The sequence below is a fragment of the Petaurus breviceps genome, unplaced genomic scaffold (genome assembly GCF_028583685.1).
Source record: "Petaurus breviceps papuanus isolate PSGF00001 unplaced genomic scaffold, PetGlider_PUasm1.0 208, whole genome shotgun sequence".
Taxonomy (NCBI): domain Eukaryota; kingdom Metazoa; phylum Chordata; class Mammalia; order Diprotodontia; family Petauridae; genus Petaurus; species Petaurus breviceps.
The window spans coordinates 11,806,180-11,830,633 of NW_027185852.1; the positions used below are offsets into that span (position 1 = coordinate 11,806,180).

At 45.4% G+C, this 24,454-nt stretch overlaps 1 protein-coding gene and 1 long non-coding RNA gene across 2 annotated transcripts in view; one reads left to right on the forward strand and one right to left on the reverse strand.

Moving 5' to 3' along the window:
- The window catches only part of LOC138165268 (inactive tyrosine-protein kinase transmembrane receptor ROR1), a 372,832-nt gene that overhangs the window by 273,054 nt on the left and 75,324 nt on the right, over positions 1 to 24,454 (reverse strand). The gene's annotated exons all lie outside the window — the stretch shown is intronic.
- On the forward strand, positions 5,454 to 12,067 carry LOC138165267 (uncharacterized). Its single transcript, XR_011169321.1, has 2 exons — positions 5,454 to 6,528; positions 7,378 to 12,067. It is a non-coding gene; the product is annotated as an uncharacterized lncRNA (long non-coding RNA).

Here is a 24,454-nt window from a genome sequence, read left to right on the forward strand (position 1 = left end):
GAGAGAGAGAGAGAGAGAGAGAGAGAGAGAGAGAGAGAGGGAGGGAGGGAGAGAGAGACAGAGAGAGAGAGACAGAGACAGACAGAGACAGAGAGAGAAAGAGAGAGAGAGACAGAGAGAGACAGAGAAAGGTGTATGGAGGGAGAGGTGTGTGTGTTTGTGTATGAAGACAAAATGAAAAATAATTCCTGCCTATAAGGAGATTACATTCTCCTGGGGAAAGGCTGGGGGAGGGGGATACAACATCAATAAGCATTTATTAATCACCTTGTGTGCCAGACACCAGCTGAGTGCTGGGGACATAGAGAAATGCTAAAGACAGTCCCTGCTCTCCAGGGGTTTACACTCTAACAACTTGGAGTTTTTACAACATCTAAACAGATAAGGCCTTTTTGTTGTTTTGCCAAAGCTGTGATTTCATCAGTTTGGAGAACAGCCTGATAGGTCAATGACTTCATTAATGAAGACCTGCCCTTCAGCTCAGTTTTAGGGAAAGCCCCAAGCACTGAGAGCTTGATTTCCAGGGTCACACCCACACATACTACACAGACATACACACACACACACACACACACACACACACCCCACACATATTCTCACACACACATACACCACACCACACACACATATAATACACACAAACCACACACATATACACCACACACATATATAATACACACAAACCACATACATACACACATATGCACCACACACATATACACACTACACACCACATACACACACAGACACACACTTCCTCCTGGAACCATCCCACTCCCATGTTGGGATGAAAGAACCCTGACATTATTCAAGTGTCCTGGAATAAAGATAACAGACTTAATCGGGAAGGGGACCCCTTCTGCAGAAAATCCTCCCAGGAGGGATCTTGGAGAGTTTCACTGTTTCTTCTCATCTTCTCTGCCTCCCTCAATGAGAATGTCAGAAGGCAAAATTCTAGCTGAGAAGATCAGAAGGAATGGCAGGCCTGCAGTGGGGCACTGGGAAAGTCTGCTCCATAGCTTCTTCATCCTTCTGGATGACAAAGAGAATGAACTAAGAATGGAAAGCAGCACTCCCAATGATTAGCATAATTTGCTTAGTGTGACGGAAACAGTCAGTCAACAAGCAAGCATTTATTAAACCCTTACTACATACCAAACATGGCCTAAGTGTGGGAGATAGAAAGGAAAAGACATTGTTTCTTATCTCAGGGAGCTGGCATCCTGACGGAAGACCCAACATGGAAATAATGAGGTCCACGCATATCATATACAGAGCAGATGGAAAGCAATCTCAGAGGGGAAGGCACTGATAGTAGGAGCTAGGGAAAGGTCTCCTGAAGATGGTGGGCTTTCTGCAATCTCAAGTGATGCCAGGAGCAGAGAGGAAGGAGGGCATCTGGGCACAATGGACAAAGATAATGAGGCAGACATAGACAGGGTCCCTATGCTGTGCCAGAAGCCCCCAAAGGGCACGTCCAGCAGTCTTTTGTCTCTAACTGAACAGCCAAGTAAATGGACTAATGAAAGACAAAAATTATCACGGAGAGGTGCATTTGGGCGTAATGGGGAGAAGCCAGAGGGAAGCAAAGTTAGGCTCAATGTCAGGAGAAACTGCTTAACAAGGAGGGTTTTCCCAAGTGGAATGGGGCTGCCTTGATATCTTCTCACTGGTGGTCTTTGAGCATAACCATCCATCAGGTATGAGGCGGGGGAGGGATATTCAAGTATAGATCATACTATTGTTGTTCAGCCATTTCAGCCTGTCTGACTCTTCATGATCTCATTTTGGGGGTTTTCTTGGCAAAGATTCTGGAGTGGTTTGTCATTTCCTTTTCCATCTCATTTTACAGATGAAGAAACTGAGGCCAACAGGGTTAAGTGACTTACCCAGGGTCACTCGGCTAGTAAGTGTCTGAGGCCAGATTTGAACTCAGGAAGATGACTCTTCCTGACTTCACACTGCACTACCTAGTTGCCTATTGGGTTAGACTAGACAGACCTCTAGGATCCATTCCAACCTTTAGATTCTGTGACCAAAATTCTGCGGAGGGGGGGGGGCACCTCCTATCAATGGCATTTGTCCCTCAATAGGATGGGCTTCCTTGAGCAGTATTGAATTCCCTCTCCAAGGAGGTCTGTAGGTTGACACTGATGGACTCATTGCTGGGCAATCTGTAGAGGAGATTCCTTTATAGGTGTGAATTAGACTAAACAGCATCTGAGTGTCTCCCAACTCTGGGATTCTTTGACCTTGTGTGATATCTACCAAATTCAGTGAAAATAATTCATTCAAAACGCATGATGAAAATAAATCAGACAGGGGTGGCCAGGTGGCTTATCAAGTAAAAGCACCGGGTCCAGTGTCAGGATGACCTGGGGATTGAATCCAGGCTCAGATACTTAGCACCACACCCAGAAATAACTGGCCATGTAACCTTGAGCAAGTTACTTAACCCCAATTGCTTAAAAAAAAAAAGAAAAAGAAAAATTATCAGACATTGAAAGGGAAGCCATGTGACCCAGTGGAAAACTCAAGGGCTCTAAAATCAAAGGACCTGAGTTCAAATCCTGGTAGGGTGACTTTGGTTAAATCATTTTACTCTCCTCAGTTTCAGTTTCCTCATCTGTAAAATGAGGGGGTTGGACCCACTGGCTTCCAAGTCCCCTTCTAGCTCGTATCTCCGATGCTATGAATGTCTCCTCCAACACCTGCTACTTATGTGACTCTGGGGAAATGACTTGACCTCCCTTTCTTCATCTGTAAATTAAGGGGGTTGGACTAGATGATCACTGGATCCCCTCCTGGTTCTAGTCAAAGTATCTTTGGAAGAAACATACTATTAATAATCACCAAAGGAACCCTTTAAAATGATTAATCTCTCTCAATTAGCCGTGGGAATCAGTGAGCAGCGGCATGTTAACAGCTGATGAGTGCAGTCGCTGGTACTGTATTTTGTAGGAGAATGGACAGATCCTGTTGCCTTCCTAATGGTGGGGTGCTGAGTCCAGGCTGGAATGGATCTCCCAGTGCTGGCATGCTGGGCTTGTAGTCTTGAAGCCTGTCTCTGGCCCTCACCAGCTGTGTGACCCTGAGGAAGTCACTTACCCTGTCTTAGTCTTGATAAACTGAGATTGCTCGTGTGCCCTCCCCTCCAATATCCTATCATAGTGTTTTCTTCTTCAGTGTCTTTGGGCTACACGACCCTCCCAATAGGATCGAAGCTCTCTATCCATGGTCCCTGACAAAGGATCATGTCTGCAGGGTCGATGGGGTTCAAAATGTAGAGTTGGGAGAAACTGGAGAGTTCATCTAGTCCAGTCTTCTCACGTCACAGGTAAGTAAACTGAGGCTCATGGAGCGTAAGTAATTTGTCCACAGTTACACATGTGGTAAGTGGCAGGTATAATAGTAATGGAATTTAAAGATCCCCCAGTATTGGCTTGGTTTTTGGGTTGACAGTTAAAACCCAGAGCTTGTGAATCCCACTTGTGGGATGGATTTGTTGACATGAAAAGAGGGGGCTAAACTGGGAGGAGCTGGTGCCATGGATTTGGAGAGGCACAAGCAGAGGAAGAGAGGCAGGGGAATTTTTGGAATCAGCTTCGTGGAGGCAGAGAGACGGAGAGGATTGCTGAAGGCCAGTTCAAGCTGCCCAGGACTTTTGAGAGCTGCCACCTGGAGCTGCCAAGGACTGAGGAGACATGGCTGTGATGCTGGTACTTTGTTTTGATGTTGTTTGGCCAGATTCGTCCACTGGTGAAGGACAGTGCTGTTGTTGCAGAGGCCCTGGAACCTTGCTGTTGGTTCAGAGCTCCAGAGACTGTTCTGCAGACAGAGAGTGAATTCTGTCCACTGGTGAAGGCCAATGCTGTTGTTGCAGAGGTTCTGGAACCTTGCTGTTGGTTCAGAAGCCCTGAAGAAGGATTTTCTTGTTGTGTGTTTACAGAAATCCTAGAAGAGGGTTTTGCTAATGTTTTCAGGGGTTCTAGAACTGTTCTGCAGACAGAGAATGAATTAATGAGGACAGTGGCAATGTATCTTGCGGCCTTGTTAAGCTTTTTCTCCCCAGAAACAGAGAGTGCTGAGAACTTGCCCTGGGTCAAGATGAAGAAAAGACCTCTCTTTGGGTATTTAATGCTGTGATGGTATCTTAACATTGTTGTAACTCAGGGGTAGATGGCCGCTGTGCTCTCTACTGCCGCTTTTGAGAAGGTGCTTGGCGTTAACTGATGATAATTGTAATTCAGTTGTGATCCAGGGGTGGGAAACTTGACTTTTTTGTGCTTTGTGACTGACCAAATGAATGTACTTTGTTTATGATTGGAAACTAATCTCCATTTGAGGAGAGGGACTTTGTGACTGACTAAATGCATGTACTTTCCAGGGGTGGAGTAGTACTAGGAAATTATTGAATTACCCTTGGTGAATGCTGTATTTTGAATTATGCTGTATTTTTATTTTCTCTGTTCTTAATTTGTCACTAATAACATGGAGAGCAGCTATGCCAGTATTTTGAACCTTTGGAAGTTGCCTTTGCTTGGCATTACACAGGGTCAGGATTTGAACCCAGGTCCCCCGACCTGGTTAAGGCCCCTTCTAGCTCTTGATCTGATGGTTCTAAGACACAAATAAACAATGTCCCTGACAGGCATGGGATTCCTATTTTTTCACAGGCAAACTAAAGAATAGACAATTCATAAGCAGATGACCAATAAGGGGTGCATAAAACACTTTGTCTCAGTACAAATATCAGCTTGCGTGGCTGGGTGGGGAGGGGGCATCCTCTATGGCAGGATTGGAGATTTGGCACTGGAAAGGATCTCAGGCCCATCTGAACCAAACTTCTTATCTTGCAGATACAGTCACCGAGGCCTAGTCCTGGGCCTATGATTTCACTGATATGGGAAACTCCCACTAACACTGAGGCCAGCCCTTCTCTAGACATAGAGGCTTTCCTGCGGCACTGAGTGATTAAGGGGGTTGCAAAAGGCCAGTCTGTGTCAGCCAGTAACAAATTCCAAGGCAGGATTCGAACTTGGTTCTTCCTGAGTTCAAACCCAACTTTGTCTCCACTGAGTAACCTTGCTGAAGATGAACTGTTCACGGTCCCAAGAGGTGGCAGGGCTTCCCAATTACCCCCCAGATCTGCCTTCCCCAGTGGCCGAGCTCCAGACCACCCTGCTGATGTCTACAAACACTCACAAGGTGCTTGCCACACCCGCCTGTCTTTCCGGGTATCTAACATGTTGGCGGTTTCTCCTGAAACCAAGCAGCCCGTTTGTTTGTTTGTTCCCTGACCCCCCTCTCTCTGCAAAATACAGAGGCGTGGTATGTGTGTGTGTATGTATGCGTGTGTGTGTGTGTAGGTATGCGTGTGTGTGTGTGTGTGTGTGTGTGTGTTTAAAGCCAGATTACAGGTTCTATCTACCCTGCTGGCACACTCAACCCACAGGCTTTGTTTTATCTTGAGAGTTTCTTATTAATGGGAATTAATGACTCAGTCTTGAAACTGGGAGTCAGAGGCTAGGAGACCCCAGCTAAGCCATGTTTCATTAAAACAATAATGACTTAATACGGATCACCCAGAGAATCAGAGCTTCCAACTCCCTAATCGGTGTCTGGATGGTATCCATGATCACTGCAAATACATAAATCTCCCATACGGACATTCCTGGGAAAATGATCCCAACATTAAGTCTGCAGAGACCTTGTTGCCATGTCAAAAGCAAGTGATGTCAGTTTAAATTATAGTAAAAAAAAATGTTTTAGAAAAGTTGGTAAGATAAATGTCTCCTGGAGTCTGTCTGGTGGCCTCAAGCAAAGGCTCTACCAGATTGAGCAGAGGAACCGGTTTCCATCCCTCCAGCCCAGATCCTCCCTACTTCCTCATACAAGAAGGTCTTGGCAGGGAAAGCATCACAACAATAGCATAGGAAGATGGAAGCAGGCCAGGGGGCAGAACGGACTAGTGGACACAGAAGGAACCTTGGGGTATTTCTGGAGCCGTGCCATCCTGGGACAGTGAGAACAGGAAGGAAAGCCGAGCACTCATCTCATCTAAACTTTGCATTTCACAGATGAAGAAACAGAGGCCCAGGGGTGGGTCCTGGGATACTGGAATTAGAACTGGAATTGAGAATCAGCCAGCCAGCCAACTCTCCATCTGGGACAGCCTTGGCGTGAATGCTTCCAGTGACCCGCATGACCCAGATAAAATCAGAGGCCTTCTCCACAGGACAGCTCTCCAAAACTTCCGAGTTAGTTTTTAGGTCTCCCGAAATCTTCTCTTTTGTGGATGAAATGAATTACTGGGCCTTCTTCTCTTTGCTGCTTACTCAAATGAGAATTAGCTTTGCGTACAGCACTTTTAAGGTCTGCAAAACACTCCACCCATATCATTTCATTTGATCTTCACAACTATCAGGGGAGGTAAGTGCTATTATTATCCCCATTTTGCAGATGAAGAAACAGAGACTTGCAGAGGATTATTGATTTGCCAAGGATCCTGCAGTTAACAAGTGTGAGGTAGGATTTTAGCTCCTTAGTGACCCCAACCCTAGCCTCACCTCCTTGACTGAATTCTCTACACAAACCAAAGGAAACCTCTTAAAACCCCGTGCTTCCTCCTTTCCCCTCTGCTTCTGGAAAGGACCTGAGGCAAGTTTGAGAAGGGGCACTACCCATCTTCAGCCTGGAATGGGGGAAGTGTGAGGTGGAGAAGCTGGTAGTTTTCTAAGCAGGTCTGCTTGAGAATATAAGCTTGTTGAGAGCAGGTATTTCTTGTGTCCTCCATTCTGAATGCCCAGTGCCAACCACCTACCCTGACACTGTGAGCTCCTGGAGAGCAGGGACTGGCGGTGTTGGTGTGGGTGTCGCTGACTTTCTTTGTATCCTCAGCACTTGGCACAATGCCTGACGCAGAGGGGAACTTACTAAGCGCTTCTTGTCTTGACTTGTTGGCATACTGAGATTCCACTGACATTATATTCCATCTCCTTCCCCTGGGCATTTGCAAAGGCTGCCCCCAATGCCTGGAAAACCCTTCTTCCCCATCCCTGCCTTTGAGGCTCCTCAACTCCCTTCCAGTTTTATCAACAGTGCCACCACCTACAGAAGCCCTCGCCCAGTCCAGCCTGACATTGGTGCTCACTCCCTCGAGAAATTTCCTATTATGTTGCATAGACTTTGTCTTTGCTCTCTGTGTGCATGTTGTCTACCCCTCCCCCACAAAGAGAATGTACCCTCCTTGAGGGCAGGTACTGACTTCTGTTTGGTCTTTCTACCCCTAGTGCTTCACACAGAACCTTGCATAGAACAGGTGCTTAAAAGAATGTTCACTGAATTGTGTTAAATATCCAAATCTTTGCTTGACAGAGACACCAGTGGGCTGCTGGGCATGGAGTCACTGAAGACTTGAATTCAAATTTGACCTCCGATACTTCCTAACTGTGTAACCCTGGATAAGTCACTTAATTGCCTCACTTTCTTCAACTAATGGGAAATAACATCTTTTAGCCAGGGTTATTGTTAGGATCAAAAGAGAACATATTTGTAGAGCCCCTGACACTGAGGAGACACTTAGCAATACTTGCTTCCTTCTTTGATTCAGTGATATGTTTTGTTAAGGGCACCATGGAATTCCAAGGATACTGGGCATTCCCACGTTAAAAACCTGTACTCAAAAACACACCAAACCCAGCATAAATCACTGCGGTTATCTATGCCAAAGGCCTCCTTCTTTTACACTAATAATCCAGAGGCCCTTTCTCCTTAGGAACTCAAAATATTTAATTTCATACTAAAAACATTCCTGCTTGGAAGGTAAAAGGCAGGCAGCTATAATTATCTGCCTTTTTATAGGCTAACTCCATGTGCATGTGAGAGACAGACAGACAGAGTGAAAGAGAGGAAGACAGAGACAGGGTGTGTGACTCTGACCCTAAACAAATCGCTTTGCCTTCGGGCCTCAGTTTCCTCATCTGTAAAAAAAGAAAGATGAGGTTAGTTGGGATGGCCTCTGAAGTCACTTCCAGCTCTAGATTTATGATCCTGTACTTGTAAATCACTTAAGCACCCCGTGCCTCTGTTTCCCCATCTGTAAAATGAGATATTCATACTCAGTGACCTCTAAAACTATGACCTTTATTACTCCCCCTATTTTACATATGAGGACATCAAATATAGCTCACAGAAGCAAGGTCCCAGAGAAGGTACGCAGCAGAGCTTGGATCTGAAAGCATCTCCCTATATGGAGCGTTTCCTATGGTACCATGCTGATTTCTCTCTTTGGAAAATTCACTTATAATGTGAAATTCCAATTTCTTTCCCCTCCCCTCGTCCACTGACACTCCTAAGCTTTAGGAAAGTAATGAGCTTTTTAAAAAATCAGGCCTGGCAATAATTATTATTAACTATTTATTTATATGAAGGGAGGCATTAGTCAATTCAGATATTTTTATCTTAAATTTGGGGTCAGAAACCCCCCCCCAAAAAAAAGTTTCCTTACGTTTTGGCAAGGAGAAAATTTTCTGTTAACCTCCCCCCCCCAACAAGTATACTAATTATCTATTTAAATATGTATATTTTTCTTTGGGGGGGGAGGGAAAGGCAAGGCAATTGGGGTTAAGTGACTTGCCCAAGGTCACACAGCTAGTAAGTGTCAAGTGTCTAAAGCAGCATTTGAACTCAGGTCCTCCTGACTCTACTGAGCCACCTAGCTGCTGTATTTTAAGGAAGCTTCTCTCCAGTTCCAAACCTTTGCTACAAAACTGGGGGAAGGGAGTGGTTTAGGGGTCACCTTGTGTGTTTTCCCACCGTGCCTCAATTTGGTGGCACTTCTGGGTTCACAGTTTCCAAGGAATTTTGCAGTTTCTAAAAGACTTTATACTCACTGTCTCATTCAAGCCCCATGACAACCACGGGAGAGAAATGCTCCAGGCATTTTAACTCCATTTTTCAAATGAGGGAACTGAGGCAAACAAAGTTTAAGTGTCTTTCCCAGGATTGCACAGCTTGTGTCACAGGTAGCATTTGAACCCAGGTCCTCCTAACTCTAGGGCCAGCCCTCTTGCCACTACAACTCACTGCCTCCTAACAAATTAAATCAAATCAAGAAGCATTTAAAATGCCAACGATGTACCAAGTACACGCTTCATATAAATGCAGGTGCATAAGCAAATTTGATTTTATCATCTAAGTACAATAGTTGAGAAAATTCAGAGTTAAGACAGCCACTTCTGTCTCTCTCCTCAAAGGGAGTGGGCAGGACAGCCCTATTTATCATCCCTGTTCCCTCCCATCCCAAACCTAGCCCCTTTTTCTGCTCTCTGGTGTTGCAAGAGCCTGGGCTGCTTGGAGGCGGCACATTCCTCCCCATCTCTCTCCAGCACACATTGCCTCAACAGATGTGCCCAACCCCCTTCATCTTCTTTCCCCTGTGCCCCCTGACATTTTTAAGAGTCTGCTCCTCTCCTAATGGGCCAGGGAAAACTCCAGTGGGCTGAGAAAGAGGGGCCGGGAAATGAAAATCCAAAGCTGTGGGGGTTCCCAGGCTTGACTATTGAGAATGTCAATCAGTCCGTACTTGGGAGTGTCCCTTAGATATCAGGCCCTGTACTGAGTGCTAAGGCAGCAAACGAATAAATGGATGAATTAGAAAGCTTTCTTGAGCACTCTGGGACTGAAATTATTTCCTTTGAATCTGAATCTAACATGTTTCCCATCACCCCTTTCTGCCCTCCGCATTTTAAGACTGTTCCCAAATCACTGATTTAAAGTTGGCAGGGCCCCTGGAAGTTATCTGATGCGACCACTTCATTTTACAAAGGAGGAAACTGAGGCTCAGAAAGGAAGTGACTTGGGCAGGCAGGCTAGTACAGGCAGTGACATGTTAGAGAGGAGGAGGAAGGGCCGTCCGCGGAGGCACACCTCTCTCTACAGACTGACGACTACAGCTCAGCTAGCCCAAAGTGTATCCGTAGCTACCAAAGCCAACACCAGAGCTGAAGCTACAATAATAACTGGTGTTCATATTCAATGTCTTCAAAGCACATATGTGCTCTCTTTGGAGACTGATGATAACCCTTCGAGATAGGTGCTAAAGGTATTATTTAACAGAAGAAGAAACTGATGGTCACAGTGGTCATTTGCCCATGGTCATATAGCTAGAAACAGAATATATGCCTGGAGGGGAGAAGTTATATAAATGGGGATGGGGAGGCAGATCATACCCTCCAAAGAGAGAAATCAAGCATATCCTCAGAAAGTTCACATCAGTCTGAATGTGAGCCAAGCAGAATGACTCCTTCCCCTGTAGGCTGCCCCATTGCCTAAGTGAACAAACCCCCCACAATTAAATCTACCCCCGGAATGTTTTCAGATTTCCTGGACTCCAGGAAGCAGCAGCAAGGCAGAGATCAGGCCAGGGCCCACAAACAGCCCTGTCCTAGAGATGTGAGGTTCATCATTGCCCACCAGGACAGAACACCCCTCATTTCCAAGTTACCGTTTTCTAGCGTCCTTGGTATGGCAGAAAGAAGATCTGGGTTCCAGTCTGACCTGTCCCTTCCCAGTGTATGTCTTTGTGCAAATCACTCGGTATGCCTGGCTCTAGTTTCCTCATCAAAAGGACTTATTAAACACCTACTACATGCCAAGCGCTGTGCTAAATGCTGTGAAATCCCTGAAGTCCGCTCCAACCCCTGATCAGTGAGATATAGAATAAGATGTGAATTCTCTTCATTTGCTTCTGGTTTTGTTGCTTTTGCTTTGGGGGCTTGATAACCCCAGCGCTCAGCACAGCACCGAACACACAGTAGGTGAGCAACAAATGCTTCTGAATTGATTAGATGGCTGACAAAATGAAGGTCTGCTAGCTGGTTGTGTGGGAATGAAAGAGTAAACCAGCAGGGGACAGATGTGCCCGTGACTAAGGGCAGCATTGACTGAACATCGGCAGGTCCCACATTGGTGCCCCGGACTGAGGGAGGGTCATTACTTTATTAAGGAATGAACAGAACAGTGACCGTTTGCTCGCTGAGGAAGAAAAAGTCACTCTCCAGCTCTTTATAGCCCTTGTGGTCGACACGTGGTAAATGCTTAATAAATGTGGTGGTTTTTATAAAACATTCATTCAATGTGCTACAAAATCGGTGTCCACTTGCTGAAGGGGGATTGGCCTGTGTGTGCCAATGGGAGCCGGTGACAGTTCCCAAAACTAACTAAAGGCTATCGTAATGCCACTAGGAATGGCAGCCCCAATATTCGCAGGACTTAAGCTTCCCGGCTCAGCTCAGACCCTGTGAGTTTGGACCTGCCACCCAGGCAGATTCGCCCTAGCCAGGGGCCCAGCATGGTCCAGATGCCAAGCTGTGGGCTGCCAGAGGCAAAGGTGGCAAAATCTTTCATTTAGGAGAAGAACACGGCATCCCCAGCTCGGGGGTTGATGGGGGCCTGGAGAGGTACCACAGAGGCAGATTCAGGAGCCCCAAGACCCCAGCACCACCAGGCTCCAGAGCTCACCTCAGAATCTGACAACAGCCGCGTTTTTTAGTTTCAGAGCCAAGAGGGCCTGTGGTCAGAAGCAGGTACATAAATTAGGCCTGGCTTTTATTAGACTCTAGAGGTTTTCCTCTGAGAGGTTCAGAAGAACTTGTGGGAAGAAATATGAGAAAATGTCTCTTCAAAGGAGAGCCACAGAGGTACCCAAATCCTGACAGGGCCCAGAATCATCAGTCACCCAATCCTCTATTTTTCCAGAGAAACTGAGGCACAGGAGGGTTAAAGGACCCGCCCAGAGTCACACAACTAGTGCATTCTGAGATCAGCCTCTTTTCCCAAGGTGCGGGGTCTGACACGTGTGTTTTGGAATCCTCAGCACCTGATACACCGTCAGGACTTTAAAAATGTCTCAAAGTGAGCATCTGTCTTCTTTCTCACCTTCAGGTTACATGGTGAGCTCCTCAAAAAGAAATTTTATTTCACATTTTTCTTTGTATCCCCAAACCAAGAATATAGGCTGGCAAATCAAAGGTGCTTAATAAATGCTTACTGATGGACTGATTCTGTAATTATGTCCCTCTGCATTTATTGTCTGTCTTCCTTGTAGTAAAATGTAATCTCCACAGGAGCAAGAACTGTTTTCTTTTTGTCTCTATCTGGAGCCCCAGCACAGTGGCTGGCACATAGCAGGTGCTTAATAAATGCTTGTTCTCATACTTATTGTTGCTCCAATGTAAAATATACACTCCTGGAGGGCAGTCAATCAACCACCAAGCATTTATTGAGTGCCTACTCTGCCCTAGGGATTGAGGACAGGGAGTTTGCCAGCAGGAGTGGGGACTCTTTGATGGTCATTTCTGTATCCTTAGCTCTACCCCAGTCTGGCACATAGTAGGTGCCTAATAAATACTCGGTGATTGACTAATTTCTAACACTGGAGTCTGAGCACATGTGGAAAGAAGAATCAAGGCCACACTCTCAAGCGAAAGCAAGAGGTACCAGTCAGAAATGTGACTGCCCCTCAGAGAGCAGAACCAGTGCTGCTTCCTGTAACAGAAGCCCAGTAATAAAGGCGGAAGGGGGGAAGGGAAAGGCCAGCAGTGCTGGTGCCCTGAAGCCATCCGGGGACACAGGGCTGGGCTTGAATAGAAACTAATGAGCAGGCTGGGTCACCTTTCCCCCCACTACGGCGCCCTCCCTCCACCCCAGCATCCCCAGGGGCCTCCCCCTGCCACTCAAGGATGGGAAGAAAACCCACCAGCTGAGGTGATGGCCCCTGGTCAGAGGCGGAGGGATTTTCCTCCATTCTTGCCTCATTTTCCTATTTGCTTCCAGAAGACAGAGGATTCTGAGGGCTTGGTCTCTTCTCCCACTCAGTGGGACTTTTTTAAGACCCCCTATGATCCCTCATCATTAAATGAGATCTTTGCAAACCTTAAAGCCCTAAATAAAAGCCAGACCATCATCTTCCTCCCCATCATCAGACAGCAGTGGGGCCCAGCGGGAAACACTCTGGTCCAAGAATCAGAAGGCTACAGGAGCATCATATCAGAACTGAGAGGGGCTTTGGAGGTCTTCCTGACCAGCCCTTGTGTACAGCAGAAAAGAGTGTGCTGACTCTGGGGGCCTTCCTCTGATGGCTCGTTACTTGCGTGGCCCTGGGAGAGTAACTGGACCTCCCTGGACCTCACTTTCCTCTATATCAAAATGAGGGCATTGGACTAGAGGGTTCCTTCCAGGTCTAGATCTGTGATTCTAGGATTCTATTATCCATTATTTTACATATGGGGAAACTGAGTCACGGGGCATAGAAGTCACTTGCCCAAAGTCATCCAGCTACCAAGTGTCCAAGGCAGGATCTGAGTTCAGATCTTCCTTACTCCAAGTCTGGCACTCTGCCCACTGTGCCAACGGTTACACTCCTCCTAACTCTTGGCTCCAAAACTTATGATCAAGGTTATCACAAGCTAGTTTATTCCCTTTCCTCTAGGCCTTGTTTTCCTCATCTAGAAAATGGGGCTGAGAATACTTGTACCATCTACTTAGAAAAGGGAATTAAGAAGAAAAAACTTTCTGAGACTTCAATTATGTAAAATCCAGCCACTATTATCTGGAAAACAAAGGACCCAGCGGAATGCTTCAAAGTCATTCAAAATGACCTACTCACTAAGTACAGTAGCCTATCACAATCATGATCACCTCTATTAACAGAGAGAGGCAGTATGGCTCAATGGTTCAACCTGCAGGCCAGGAGGACCTGCTTCTCTAGCCCTGCCTCTGACATGGGAGAGCTTAGACAAGTCACTTAACATCATAATATCCCATTCAAGAGCAGAGACAGTAAGTTACAGACAAGTTGTCCACATGCATTGCTGGAAGTATCCACACCCTGAATTCCCCACATGGAAGAAATCATAGGAAAGCTTATTGGGGAAAAAAAAATTAACATAATTCTTCAGAGCTTTGTTACAAAGCACTTCATTCACACACTCTTTTTCTTACTCATTGTAACCCCATATAAAGCTAGAAAGGAACTTAGAAGCCAGTTAGTTTAGCCCCCTCATTTACAGAAAAGGACACTGAGGACCAGAGCATTGAAGGGAGATGCCCAACATCCTGTGTAGCAATGCCAGGATTTTACCACAAGTCCTCTGGCTCCAGATGCATCAGAATTTCCACCTTCCACATGGTCCCATTTTGCCAATGGGAACTGAGACTCCAAGATGGGCATGCTCTGCCCAAGACCACATTGTTTATAAGCACCAGACACAGGGCTTGAACCAGGGACTCTTGACCCAAGTGCTCTCCATTCAAATATGTCCCTTTGGCTCCCCTGGAATCTCCTGAGAGGACAGGGCTGAGGGAACTGGACTTCCAGGTTTCAAGAGGAGGCAGTGATGCCAGCTATCAACAGAGCAGATGGGAAAGAGGATGTTTTTAGCAGAGTGTTTATGTACTTCCAGTAACCTCAGCAGAATGACACATTGGACCCACACGCGTTCCTGAAAAGACTCATGGCCAAGAAAAGAAAAATCCCAAGAAGGAAACCCAAAGCTGAAGAAAAGGTAAGGGAGAAGAGAAAAGAGAATAATAGAAAACTGTGTTATGCTATCACAAAGAAAAGTCCTCTCCACTTCTGTCTTCTTTACTTTTTTTTGGAAAGTAAAAAAAATTTATATTTTAATTTGCACTCAAAGTTCATCAGATTTCTTTCTCTCTGTGTCTGTCTCTCTGTCTCTGTCTCTCTCTGTCTCTCTGTCTCTCTGTCTCTGTCTCTCTCTCTCTGTCTCTCTATCTTTGTCTCTCTCTCTCTCTCTCCCCTTCTCCCATCTCTGTCTCTCTGTCCCTGTCTCTGTCTCTTTCTGTCTCTCCCTCTGGAAATGGGTCCTTTAGAATTGTCTTGGATCATTGTCTTGATCACAGTAGCCAAGTCTTTCACAGTTGATCATCACGCAATGCTGTTGTTACTGTATACAGTGTTCTCCTGGTTCTGCTCACTTCACTTTGCATCAGTTCATAGTTTTCCCAAGTTTGTCTGAAGCCATCCTTCTCATCATTTCTTATGACACAATAATATTGCATCACAATCATATACCACAACTTGTCCAGCCATTCCCCAATGGATGGGCATCTCCTCAATTTCCAATTCTTTGCCAGCTCAAAAAGAACTGCTATAAATATTTTTGTACAAGTCGCCTCCCTCTCTTTGCCCCAGGTAACTCTCTAGAACTAAGTTCCAGATGGCTGCCCATCTACGTTGGTAGAGGAAGTCAATCTACTCATCCAGAGTGTTCTATAACAATTAAATCTCAGATCACACACACATACACACACACCACCCTACTACTACTACTACTACTACTACTACTAAGTTTTAATTAAGACAATTTAAGAAGGTTCTGCTTGTTTTAAGTATTGCAAGTTAACACTTTGGATTCTGTCTACTCCAGATTATGACTGGACCAAGGGGTTTGCATGGTCCTAGGAAAGGTATAGAAATTGTATTCCATGCACAGACCACAACGGAAAATGGAGCCCACTATGGAAAACTGTCCATTAGAAACTGTGAGCTTGCCCTAGAAGAGAACTGACTTACCTTATTCCAAACTAAGCACCAACTTGTCACAGGGGGTGGGATGTGCTTGGATTAAAAATGTAAACTTGTAAAAGCACCCTTCATTGTGGCAGCGACCCCATCTGCCTACCCCTAGTCCTAGCTAGGCTAGAGGTGAATCGTCTTGGCGAAAAGAAACACTTCCAGCTGGATTCTCCTCTCCTTCAGAAAGTGTTCAAGGGACCCAGCTTACCAGAGGGAACTTCAGGCTATTGGAAATAGAAAATTATGGATTGAAAGGTGACACCCATAAATCTGAAGGCACAAGCAGAAAAGCTTTTCTGAGGGGAAACTCTGGAAAGGAGACTTACTGATACACGGGCAATTTTAGCTGCTGCAATGGATCTTTCACCACTTACCCTGAGAAAGCCCCAGCTAGTGTGAGTGAGGAGGAATGGACCAACTCACTGCACCAAGAGTGAATCATGAGGTCTGACTGATTTCGGTCCAGTCTCAGCTCTATCAATCATGGAATGACGGGGCTGGCAGGGACTTCAGAGATCATTCATCAAACCCATGATGGAGACGTGAGCTCTGTCCATACTGTCCCCTGCAAGCCACCATCCAGCCTCTGCCTGTGGACAGGCTTCCAGGAACTAAGACGTCAATACCAGACTTGACAGCCTGTTTCCTCTTCTGAACAGGGCGAATTGTTAAGAAATTTTTCATTATGGAAAATTTAGTAAATCATATGCCCTTGGGTTAGTCAGAAAGGGAGCTCCTTGAGAGCGCAGAATGGCCAACTTTTATAGTTGTATGTCAAGTGCTTAGCACAGTAGTTTGGATGGTAGGAAATGCTCACTAAATAAATGCCTTTTCATTCATTCATATTTTCAATTCACTCACATTCTCCAGATCAGAAACAAAATACATCATGATGTAACACAGATGATAGGTGTCTCATTATTCCCCTTTACAGATAAGAAATGAGCCGCTCAGCAAGATCAAGGCATGCAGAGTGGGATACAGTATTTAGCAAAGTTGGGATTAATGGATGGAGCCGTCTTTAGACTGCCTGAGATTTATGACCCTTGATTCTGGTGAATCACGAGAGGGTCTCAGACCTTGATAATAATTCATGCCATCATAAATTACCAGCATGGTCTGCCCTCTACTATCTGCTTTGGGAGAAAAAATAATTCTGTCTCCTATTTTCTGACAAGAGATTCCTACAGTGGAGACGTGCCATGAGATGCTGATTTTCCCTCACTCCTTCCTCTGGTCTCTTGGAGCATTTTGTGCTGCTTTTATTTACTTCTAAAATTCTCTTCAATATTGTAGTTATTTGTCTGGTATCAAATCCCTCCCCTGGACCAGAAGGCCCGGAGGACATGGTCCATGGAGCTGAGAAGGCCAGACCCTCTCAGACTCAGTGACTCTGAACTCATGCAGTGATTTCAGGAAGGTAGAGATTTCAAGATTTGCCTTCTATCAAAGGGACTGAATAAAAGCTGGCACCTTGACTCTGACTAACCTAGTGCTAAGCTTTGTATCTGCCTATGGACATAGAAGGATGAACAGGCTCCTGGGAAGCTGGAAGCACAGGCATGAGCTACCAGGTCTGACCTGAACCGAGTCCTGACAGAAGCTAGGAGTCATACCGCCCTAGGCCGAGACCTGAAAATGACCTTACAGATCAGAGAATAACAGTCCCAAAAAGCTGCTCCACAAGCCCAGAGGCCTGAATACACAGCCTTACAGTGAATTTGTGAGATGTATTCTTAGAGGTAAGGCTTCTAGGCCCCAGGAAAAACTAAGGAAAGTTATGTAGGCCTAACTGTAATCTGATACCAGCTAAAGGCAAGTAGAGTTTCCAGCATTTCCTAAAAGAGTCCCAGAGAGAGGGGATCTGGTGGCTTTTACCATGGAAATGGAGACAGGCAGTCAATCATCACTTCAAAAATTAAAAGTTAAGAGCTTAAGATCAGTCGTTCACAAGCAGACATACTGATGAATTCTCCTGGCACAAGTAGGCACTCCGCCATAATAGTCTTGAAAAGTCTTTGACCCCTCTGGGGAAAATGTTGGTCCCTGTGGGTTATTCTCTCTCCTGCTACCTTCTGGCAGGGGAGGGGCTCTCTCCTAAAGGAGGACCCAATAAAGGAGGAGATCACACTGTGGATGAGGATTTTTGATGAGTTTGCGGTTGTACTCAATGGCCACTGAGACCCCTTTCAACTCAAAGTTTCTGTGGTTGTATGATCATGCAGATACCAATATTTGGAGGGCTATCACATGAAGAGGGATTCACCTTGTTTGGTTTGGCCCCACAAGGAGGAACTGAGGAAAAAAAGGCAGAAAGACAGAAAGAGTGTCAGAGAGAGAGGGGAAGGGAGGAAAAGAAATATGCATGGATGGATAGATAGATAAATAGATGATTGATAGATAGATAGATAGATAAATGATAGATAGATGACACAACGGATAGATAGATAAATAGATGACACAACAGATAGATCGACGATAGATCGATAGATCAATAGATAGATCGATAGATAGATAGACCGATAGATCGATAGATAGAATATATTACATACTTTTACTGTGCTAAGCTCTGGAATACAAATATAAACAAGCAAGACAATCCCTACCCTCAAAGAGCTTACATTCTTTTTTTTAAAGAATGTTTTTATTTTACTTTTCTCTAAATTCCATGAAAAACAATTTTTAACATTCTTTTTTTTGAGTTCTAAATTCTGTCAAGCCCTTTGATAGAAGGCAATGAAAGGGCAGTCATGCAAAACATATTTCCATATTAGCCATGTTGTAAAAGAGAACACAGACCAAAAATAAAAAGAAAGTTTCAGAAAGTATCCTTGGCTCTACATTCAGACTCCAGTCTTTCTCTCTGGAGGTGGATAGCATGTTTCATCATGAGTCCTTTGGAATTGTCATGGATCCTTGTGTTGCTGACAACAGCCAGGTCATTCACAGCTGACCCCAGCACAGTTGTGCTGTGACTGTGTCCAGAGGGCCATCATCCTGTCCTGACCTCCATCTTACTGGGCTCCGGTGTCTCTGGAAGAGAGAGGCTGAGGACTTTAAAGGCTTTGCCTCACTTCAGTGAGTTCATGGGAGAGTTACACATGACCCTCCCAAAGTCATTGGTCCTTTTCCAGAACAAAGAACAATCAGCAACAAGAGTGCCCAATGACCAAGGCACTTACATTCCAATGGGGGAGCTGAAAAGGGAAGAGCTGGGAGCCGGGAGAGTGGCCAGATAGAGGCAAAGCATTTGATGAGAAGGCAGAGAAGTCCGGAGAGGGCATCGGGCTGGAGGGGAAGGATTTCTTCTTCTCTTCACATTCTGTCCCCAGCACAGAGCTGCCATGTGGCCAATGGGTGATGCCTACCTGATTTTCTGTCCTCTCACCTCCTCTGGGCACCTACTCTTTTCCACCAGCAGAGGATGTAAGCTCCCTAAGGGCAGGAGCTGCTTTGTTTTTGCCTTTGCATCCCCAGTGTCAGCACACAGTAGGCTCTTAATAAATACTGTTAATTGATGGATAGGCAAGTACTACCTGCATGGACTGTTTGCTGAATCTTTACATATCAGTGTCCCAGAATGCATTGGGCTGCCTTGGAAGGGGGTACATTCCCCCTCATTTAAGGCCTTCAAGAATAGGCTGGAGACATACCTCTCAGGCGTATGGTGAGGAGGGGCAGAGGGCCCTGGAGTGATGGCCTCCGAGCTCTTTTCCAACTCAGAGATTGTGTGAACCAAAAATACCCAAACTGTCCAATCGGCCATTTTAGGGTGGAGAGCAGGACAGGCAGGGGAGGGGGTTAGAAGCACACTATCCACCAGATGGATAGATTATATATCATGTCAATCACAGAGATAGAATATTTATCTTAAAATAATGATTAAAGTTTTCACTCCAACTTTGCAGCTCCAGAATGAGGCCTGACTCTTGTCATTCTGTAACTTGTTCACCTAAATCTTCAAACAATAACTTTCTAAGGGAGGGAGCAAAGATGCAAAGTGACCAGCTCCTAAAGGGGGCTTGTTCTATATAACTTCCTCTGTGATCAGGTAGTGTGGAGCAGCGGGCAGAGCACTGGGCTGGAAAAGCCTGAGGACCTCGGCTGGAATTCTGCTTCCACCTCTTACTGCTTGTGTGACCTTGGTCAAGTCACAATCCCTCTGGGCCTCAAATGGGGGGGTGTGGCTTAAGTGAACTCTAAAGTCCTCCACAATTCTAAAGTGATGAATTCCTTGGGGCTGCTAGGTGGCACAGGGAATAGAGCACCTACCAGGAAGACCTGAGTTCAAATCCAGCCTCAAACGCTTAAGAGAAAACTGTGTGACCTTGGGCAAGTCACTTAACCCCAATTGCCCTACCTTTCCTCCTCCAAAAAGAAAAAAAAAATAAAGTGATGAACTCCATCCAATGCAATCAGCCAATCAATCACCAAAGTATTAAGCACCTACTATGCATCAGTCACTGTACTGGGTGTTCAGAATACAAAACCATAAATGAAATAAGAATTATCAGGGGCTTGCTTTGTGCCCAGCATATCCCTAATAGTCATTAATAGCTAGCATTTATGTAGTACTTTATTATTCAACAAAATTAACTGATTTGGGGGTTTTTTATGGATTTGGAGTTGGAGGACATGGGTTTGAATCCTATCTGTGTGACCTGGGGCATGTCACTGAACCTCTCTAGGGACTCAGATTCCTCATCTGTAAAGTGAGAGATTTTGAGGTACTTTATAAATGTGAGAAAATGTTCTTAAGTGGAAAAGGTTGAATTTGAACTCGAGACTGTCCTGACTCCAGAGCCAAGTCTCCTTCCACTATAGCGCCCCGCCCACCACCTTTTGAAATATTTCATAAGAAATTAAGGTAACATTTCAGAAAAACAGAGCACTTGAGCTGAAAATAAAGGCAGTAACATATGTGGAAGGAGCCAGGAAAGCCAGAGACTGGGACAAAGACCGTCAAATCAAGTTAAGCCACCAACTAGAATTGATGAAATACGTACTAGGTGCCAAGCACTGTGGTGAGTGTAGGGAGACAAAAGAGAAGCCGAAGAAGGTCCTGCCCTCAAGGAGCTCCCAGTCCAGTGGGGGCGACAACAAGCAAACAGCTGCATACAGTAAGATGCAGGCAGGATAAATTCGAGATGAGGAACTCGAAGGCTAGCGTGGAGAAAGGCTGGGGAAGGGTGCTGGGAGAAAGTGGGATCTTTTTTTTGGCAGAGGAAGAAAAAATGAAGGACTACATTAGATCTTTTTTCACAGGTAGAATGGATAAGCACAAAATTAAGGTACTTATTTAGATTTGTCATCGACTTTTTCTGGCTTGTTGATTTTATGTTCTCAACATGGGATAAGTACTCAGCAATAACCAGTGCTTCCTGGAGGGTGGGATTTTAGAGATGAAGGAAGAAGGGAAAGAGGCAGAGATGAGAAGAGGGAGAATTCCAGGCGTGGAAGAGAGCCAGAGAGAATGCCTCCAGTCAAGAGAGAGGGTGTTTGGTTGGAGGGACAGCAAGGGGCCAGGGTCATTGGATCAGACAAAGAGGCTGAATGGAGGAACAAAACTCCCCCCACATCCTTTTATTGATAACCAGTCACTTCAGAGTCAAATGAAGAAGTGAGACTCCCTGCCATGACAGCTGCATGGGGCCTGGGGCCATGGTGTGGGTCTGAGGGGCAAGCTTTCCTGTGAGCTGATAATAGTGTAAGGAAACAAGCCAGGATTATGTCAAGAAGCCTACTAAATATGGCCCATTCTCCTGACTCTCAAACACCCCAATACAGCATAAACTTGAACTTGGTCATGACATTAGAAGCACTTACTGAATGGAGATTGTCTTGAGTTGATAAGACTCTACCAACTCCCAGCTATCTTCGAAACGATTGATCTGTCACGGTCAGATACTAAGTATATTCCCCCCCCAAGAAGCCTGGGGAGGTACAGCAAGGCCCCTGTGCTGTTTCAGTCCCTAGATACCTAAAGCCCCATGCTTCAGTGAGGAAGTCAATTACAGGCCTTACATGGGTTGATTTATCATATAAATGAGGCAAACATTCTAATTTAGATAGAAAAATATTGCCCACAACAATTTTTTATTATAAATGATTCAAATGATTTTCAAATTTTCAAATTCAAATGATTCAAATAATGTATAATCTAACTAGGGATTTACTATTAGAGGAAAGTCCTCAAAGTTCTTGTAGCCATAAATGTATGGGATTTATCTCATTTCACACCATAATTATGATGTCAGAGGTCATTTGGTCCAACCCCACGGTCTTCCTATAATAATCATCCATCCTCTGCTCTGAGGCTTCTAGCCACAAGGCCGTCCGGCCCTTTTGAGATAACTCTCATGCTCAGGAGAGGGGTACCAGGACATAACAGAGAGCTGGCTTCAGTGTCAGCTAGACCTGGGTTCCAGATCTGTCTGGCCGTGTGACTCTGGGCATCACTTCATCTCTCACTGGTCCAGGTGAATCTGTATGACTTTTTAAAAAATGGAGGCAGCTAAGTTTGTACCAGGTTTGCTCATTGGGTAACCCCCCCCCCCCCACACACACACACACATACTTATCTTAAACCTAAATGAGGCAGTTTAGCTTGGCTGCCTGGAGAGACAAAGGGCTCCTCCTAAATGGAGATCTTCAAACAAAGACTGGACGGCCAACGACCCATCGGGAGCTTTCATCCTTTCCAAGGCTCAAATTCTGACTCAGTGAAATTTCTGGCTCCTTTGTTTCAGTCTGATACTTCCTGATGCCATTTGGGGTTTTCTTGGCATTGGCTTGCCATTTCCTTCTACAGCTCATTTTACAGGTGAGGAAACTGAGGCAAACAGGGCTTAGTGACTTTCCCAGGGCCACACAGTATGTGTCTGAGGCCAGATCTGAATGCACAAATCTGAGTCATGGCTCTGTACATTATGGTGCTACCTGTTCCTTAGAGGGCACAGTGAGAATAAATAGTGGTTTCTGCTCTCAGGCCTCTGGCCGGCTAGTCAGGGCGACCCGATGCAAACACAGGAAAGCTGATCAGCCAATGCCCCCTCCTACCTCTGACCCTTCCCCATCACACCAGTTACTGCCCCACCTCCCTGTTATCTTGTAGTACCTTTGTTTAAATGTATATATTTTCTCTTTAAGTTTCTGGGCATTTCCTATTCCTGCCCACCCCCTACCCCCTGCCATAATTGGAAGCTTTTCGAGGACAGACAAGGATGGTTTGTTTTAGTCTTTGTATCACTAGTTCCCAGCAGGTACTTTGGTAAAAGTTTATTGACCTGAAATGAAAGCTTTAATTAACAATTAAATGTTAAGGGCCATAGTCCAATTAGTTGCCAAATTAACTGGGCAAATCATATATTTCAAGCCAGAAAGGAATTTAGAGATGATCCCCATCTAACCACTTCATTTTACTGATGAGAAAACTGAGGCCTATGGAAGTTAAGGGACTTGCTCAAGGTCACATAGCTAGTCAGGAGCCCTCCACATTCAGCTCTCTTTTCAGTGAACCACACCACATCATCATAACCATTCCAAGCAACTTTAATGCAATTGAAATCCTAACAAGGTCCCCAGTGTATGGTTTTAATTAATACAATATTTTTATTTTCCAGAAAGTGAGATGCCTTTGTCCATAAACACCCCCCATATCGAGGTCCCTGAAGATGCCAACGAGCTCTCTGTCCAGAGGGGCCCAAGTTAACAGAGGTGATGGCAAAGGCCCCCAGGCCAGCTCTGCCATTTTCAGCTTCTGTGAATGTGGCTGAATCAGGGGACTCTGACGGGCCTCAGTTTACTTCTCCGTGCAATAAAGGGACTGGACAAGATGACCTCTAGGTGTCCTTCCAGCTCTGTGATCCCAGGAATGGCTCTGAAGCTTTGTTTTCCCACAATACGTTTGCATCCAAGTTGGAATTCTTAAGTCATTTTGGACCCAGGCCACGCTACTGTTGCAATTACAGTAATTCCCCAGTAGGTTCGGGCATAGCTCAATTCCTGCCATCTCACATCCTCAGCAGCGGGCCTTGCTCATAAAATGCCCCCCCTCAGCACCTCCTCAACACAATGCAATCCATCCATCCAAGCAGGATGACTCCATGTCAGGGTCGCCATTGATCCGGGCTTTCCCACACTTACCAACACTGTCAAACCAAACCCAGGCAGTCCAGCCAAGGCCCGACCCAGAAGGCTGCCTCTGAGCACCTGTGCCATATTTGTTTCCAGTGAAAGCTCTCTGGTTCTCCTTTAAGTCATTCCTCTCCCATAAATACCCAGAGAAGCTGGTTTGCATTATGGATTAAGTGCCTACAAAGGTTCCTCATCTTTTGCATGATTCATTTAAATCATAGAAGATAAATATTGACACATCTGGACAAGCTTAGCTTAAGTAAAAAACAACAACATGAATTTTCCCCAGGGACCAGCGAATCAAGCCATCTCTCCATGCTTTTCAGTACAACCAGCAATGCAGGCAGCGCCTTTCTTGGGGCAGCCTGGGATGGGCACACACTCTCAGATTCCAGACTCTTTTGGGTCCCTGTGTCTGAGGAACCTTCAACAATGCTACAAGCCCAGGCTGCCTCAAAACTTAGGATTCACAGAATTTCAGAGTTCAAAGGGACCTCAGAAGCCATCCAATCCAGTGCCACCATGAGCCAGAAAATCTAAAACAATCCAAGCAGACATTCAGCCTCTATTTAAAACTTCCAGTGACCGGGAACTCACTCCACATATTTTTATTTATTTAATTTTATCAGCTAACAAACATCTGTGTTCTCACTCTCCTATCCTCACCCCCCACCACACACACACACACACACACACACACACACACACACACACACA